This window comes from Sceloporus occidentalis, unplaced genomic scaffold (genome assembly GCF_023333645.1).
Source record: "Sceloporus occidentalis isolate IW3139 unplaced genomic scaffold, rSceOcc1.0.p SCAF_75, whole genome shotgun sequence".
Taxonomy (NCBI): Eukaryota; Metazoa; Chordata; class Lepidosauria; order Squamata; family Phrynosomatidae; genus Sceloporus; species Sceloporus occidentalis.
This window is the reverse complement of record NW_028317055.1, coordinates 858493-863938: the sequence shown is the minus strand read 5'-3', so window position 1 is coordinate 863938 and position 5446 is coordinate 858493. Positions and strand designations below refer to the sequence as shown.

The 5446-nt window shown below is 41.3% G+C and overlaps 1 non-coding gene across 1 annotated transcript; it reads right to left on the bottom strand.

Moving 5' to 3' along the window:
* Window positions 1-5020: 5020 nt before the first annotated feature.
* Window positions 5021-5150, bottom strand: LOC149285888 (small nucleolar RNA SNORA35). Its single transcript, XR_016277752.1, has one exon. It is a non-coding gene; the product is annotated as a small nucleolar RNA SNORA35 (small nucleolar RNA).
* Window positions 5151-5446: the final 296 nt, after the last annotated feature.

The following is a 5446-nucleotide window of genomic DNA, read 5'->3' as shown; positions in this document are numbered from 1 at the left end:
ATATTAATACCCGGGACCTTCTATCAATTATAACCTGACCGTCCTTCAACCGTCCTCAGGGGTCTCATGTGTACCACTTAATTCAGCCCTCAATTTAACACGCAACTGGGTTTTCCTCAGACCACCCTTGCAATCAAGATACCCTGGTCAACACCCGAAAGGCTAGCAGGGGTCTTGGCGCTGCTGCAGTCTGATTATTACCCAGTCCCGACCCACCTGGGTCTCAGTCACACAGCACTCACACAAGTTCCAATATCCCTGACCTAGGTCACCTTATACAATCTTAATATTAACGTTTATACATTCAAAGTAAAAAGATCCCGTCACCAGGAATATCTTACCCTCCAAGGGAACAATACCACTCGCAGGAGACACAAACAATAGACATTTCAAAAGGTGTCTTACCTCTTAATAGCGCGCTGGGTTTGTGTGTCCTGGAGAGAGTCCCAAGGAAAGGTTCGATCAGGTTTCCTGGATGTTGGGATCCTGCCGACTACGCCAAAAACTGTTGTGGAAATCAAACGTTGTGCTGACCACCAGACTTCTTTGAATGTATAAAAGTTTATTCCGGATACAAGCAGCTGCAGGGAGATCTGCACAAAAACAGGCAAATCTAACAGCTTTACATTTTCACACACTATATATACATTGAAAACAAAATAAATAAGTAAACTCCTACAAAAGGGCTGGCACACTTGTAATATCTCTGGGTTTACCATAAAAGGCAAAAGCCTAACCTACATATCATTAATATGTATGATATGGGTGGGGTTTCAGTTAATTAAAGCAGACATCCTGTGCCCGGAAGTTGACCCTGAGCCTACACTTATGGTCCAGTTTCTCACCAGCTGTGTAATTTGACCTATGCCCTCAACCATAAATATCCTGTTCCTAAACAGAACAATACTACCTCCCAGTGCATCAGACTCTTATCACCAAATAGCAGAAACAGTTAACCTCTTCCTACCCACTCTCCACATCCTAAGATTCCACATATCTAAATAACAATTTATGGCGCTCTGTCGAACATTTTTAACGGCTTTCCGCTTTCTGCAGAATATGTTACCCATTTATTCAAAGTAGGGGGTGGCCACAGAGGGGCTTAGGAGAGGACTTTATTAGATGGATTGGGTGATGGGACTCCATCCTGTTATAGTCTAGTAAGACTGATCATTGTAGTCTTTGTTGCCAATATTTTGGTTGTTTTGTTTTTTTAGGTCCTGATGGATCTTCGGACACTCATATGTGTTTTGGGGCATGCATCTTAATTTTAATCCCAGTCAAATCTTGGTAAAATACTGTTCTTGAAGACAGCTGCACATTAAAGCTACCAGCGAAACCTCTTTGTGGGCAACACAAAATAATGAATAAATCATTAATGTTATGGATAACATAGGCAGGTAGGGGAAATTTTTACCAGCAACTACAGTCTATTTTTAAATGTCTGTGAGACGGAACTATTCCAGTTTTGGTGGCTTGGGAACAGGTGGTGACAGGCGTATATAAAAAAGTAGTTAGATGATCCTCGGTATCTAACAACTAACACGAACCGCATGTAGCAGCAGTAGAACGAATAGTTCCAAACATCCTCGCTGTAGTAGTGCTAAAATCTTGTTCACCTAAACTACCAAATGTCCAATCTGCCCAGGAGCACACACCACAGAAGTTCTTTGTCCTGAATCGCCAAGGAAGTGGTTGAGCCCAAGATAAGCACATCGGGATTTGGGTGATCCCAGCGGTGTGGAGGCTTAGTTCTAGGCAGATATAACAGACACTGAGTATGAAAGATTTTTGTTTTTTCATAGTCTCTCTTCTGAATGTGTCCTTTTCTCTGCCGTTGCAGCTCAGCCTCCTTTACCTTGAGGGTCATTTCCTTTTTCTGATATTAGGAGAAATTTAGTCCAATCTGGGTGTGTCTAACTGCCAGTGCCTGCCCTGTACCCTGCCCTGCGTCACAATGTCCTTGAGGCTGGATATGCCTCAATGCCCCTTCTGGGGGATTCATTTAATCCTTTACAGTCTGGATGTCTGGTAGAGCTTGCCTTGTGCCTTTCCGCCTACCTCTGCTGCCACGGCTCCTTCCATTCTCTTGAGAATTTCTAATATTGGCAGGGTGGGATTCAGTCAAGTAGCTGAATGTGTCCATCTGCCAACGCCTGGTCCTATGACCCAATAGCCTTTTTTACTCCGGACAAACCATTTTTTCTAATATTTGGGGGGGGTCCATAAACTTTAGGGGGACATAAACAACTTTATTTTGAGGTAAGGGGACAGCATCAATTTTGTTCACAGGTTAAAGGAACAGCATAAGCTTTATTTTAAGGTTAGGGGACTGCATAAACCTTATTCTATGGTTAAGGGGAGTAGAATAAACATTGTTCTGATGTTAGGGGACAGCATCAATTTTATTCTAAGGTTAAGGGGACAGCATACATTTTATTTTGAGGCAAGGAGACAGCATACACTTTATATTTAGGTAAGGGGTGCAGCATAAACTTTATTTTGAGGTTAGAGGACAATATGAACTTTATTCTGAGGCTGGGGGGGGCCATAACTTTTATTCTGAGGTTAGGGGACAGCATGCACTTTATTCTAAGGTTAAAGGACAGCATAAATTGTATTTAAAAGTTAGGGGGACAGCACCACCTTTATTTAGAGTTCAGGGGTACAGTGTCATGTTTGGAAATAGCATCAAATTAATTTACAGGTTAGGGTGCAGCATCACCTTTGCGAGAAACAGCATTAACATGTGGCAAATTCCTATCACCTGGGCAAGCAACCTTTTGAAAAGGCAGGCAGGCGAGGGCAGATATGATCCAGCAGTTCAGTCACCAGATGTGTCTCCTTCTGGGATTGTGCATGGTCTGGCTGGGGCTAGTTGAGAGGCTGTCCGCATAGCGGATACCAGGAAGAAGCGGACAAAGAAAGAAGATAGAAGAGGCAAGAGAAAAAGCAGAGCTGCGGAAAAGAAGACAGGAATGCAGAAGTGGTCTGTGGAGCATGTAGGGAGACACATTCTGGGACACTACATTGTCCCAAGACAGTGCCTCAAATTGAGTGACTGGGGTTATCTGGAATATGTGGTCACCCTACTAGTGGTGCGCCCCCAGTAGATCTGCACTCTAGGCTGGCACATACCTTGCTTATAGCTAGCACCTGCCCTGAGTGTCTGGATGTGTTAGTGTGAGCGTCTGTCTGTGTGTTAATGAGTGTCTGGATGTGTTAATCTTAGATCCTGTTACTGATCTACCATTGACCAGGACTTAGGTTAATTCTTGTGGCCTTCCGGAAATGTTTCGATTTTTCTCTGTCACAAGTTGTTCTGATGTCATGTTGTTTTCTACGATACAGTCCCTATGCAGGAGGATGAAAAGAAGACTACACTAGTAGCTGCCAGTAGAAACTGCTCCAAAGAAGGAATAAGGGGCTGTGGAGTGTTGACTTGGTGATTGTGGAGGGGTGCAAATTTATAGAGGGGCATTTAGATGACGGGAGGCAGAAGTGAGTCAGTGTGTATATGTAAAAATATTCACCAAAAACGAACAAACTACCAATGATGGTAGAGGTACGTGCACTGTACATATATAAACACCAAAACCTATTGCAAGGAGAGCACGTAAGGAAAAAAGGTATATACAAAGTAAATCTTTATTAAACAATATGATTTAAATACATAGAAAAAAATATATATAATATAAAAGCATCTCGGTACCAAGACACATATAGGAAGGTACATATGAACAGAGGCACAAGACTACAGGAACTAGGATGGAAATACGTATGTATATGAACGCACAAATAAGAAACCCAAGGATGACCACAGCCCCAACGTACGTTTCGCTACAATGAGCTTCGTCAGGGGGCGTGGCGAAGCTCATTGTAGCGAAACGTACGTTGGGGCTGGTACGTTTGGACTTGGCACCATTCATTACCAGGCTTTTTGCTGTTTTCAGCCTTTCTTCTAGGTTTGGTTAGTAACTTTTGAGCACCGATGTACCAATGCTGTATGTTATTTCATTTGTTCCTTTTCACTTTATCGCTGTGGTTATCCTATGTTTCTTATTTGTGCCTTCATATACATACGTATTTCCATCCTAGTTCCTGTAGTCTTGTGCCTCTGTTCATATGTACCTTCCTATATGTGTCTTGGTGCCGAGATGCTTTTATATTATATATATTTGTTTTATATGTATTTAAATCATATTGTTTAACCCCTTCATGGCTGTTTTATCGTTTCTGCTGTGTTTCTGTTTAGCTGTAATTTTCTCTTAACCCATTTACTGAACCCACACAAGTTATATATTGTTTTTTTCAGGACAAGAAGGGCTTTCTTCAGACACCATAATTTTTTCCATATCATGTAATTTCCTATAATAAAAATAATAAAATATGACGAAAAATTAAAAAAAAAACACATTTTCTCACTTTTATTTGAAAAATCTTTTATTCATCATAAAAACCTACTGAAAAAACCTGCTAAATAGATTCTACTATTTGTCCCGAGTTTAGAAATACCCAATGTTTTTTATGTTTTTTTGCTTTCTTCTACACGTTATGGGGCAATAAGTACAAGTAGCGTTTTGCTAATTCAAAACCATTTTTCTCTGAATCTGGTAATTTTGTCTCCATGTGGTATTTGGGGCATCTTTGAAGCCAGCAAATTAAATTTACCCCACCAAACCATATATTTTTGAAAACTAGACACCCCAGGGTATTTTAGATGCTGATAGTTTAACTCTTTCCATGCACTAATCCTACCACCAACCCTTGTCAAAGTTTGTGATAGTAATTGTTTTTGGTGTTTTTTTCACACACTTTGTACTTCAGGTGTGAAATTACAGCTCTTGGTATATGTCACTGTCCCACAACACCCCGATATGTGTTCAGCAACATCTCCTGAGTACATTGATACTCCACATGCATGGGTTTGTCAGATTGTTTGGGGGCAAAAGGGCCACATTTGGAACATGAGCAATTCAGTTTTTCAACTAGGAAGTTTTACATCTGGGTAAAGAAAAATGCTTGTACCCAACTATCAGTAGGGACAGGTTACAAGAAAGCCTGGCCTATCTCCAAGAAGGGATTTGATCTAGCACCTTAAGCGGTCCCTCATGCCACGGAATGGACACAGGGTTCACTTGACAGTGCAAATAAAAACGCTTAAAAAATGGTGGAGCAAATAAAAGCTAAAAAACAGTAAATGTAGCAAAAAAGACAGTTTCAGCACAGCGTCTGCTTTTTTGTGCAACAAAAAAGCGTTATAGGTTGCAATTTGCATTAGGTAAATTGCAACCTTCTTGTACCAGGCCTTTGTCTTCCTCATAATGAGGTAGGGCTGTAGGAGTTGATCTGACAGATCAACTCCACCCATGTTCTTATTATAGGCCCTGATGCACACTGGCTTTCTAGTGACCCCAGCTCTGCCACGGACAGAAACCTCCACGGT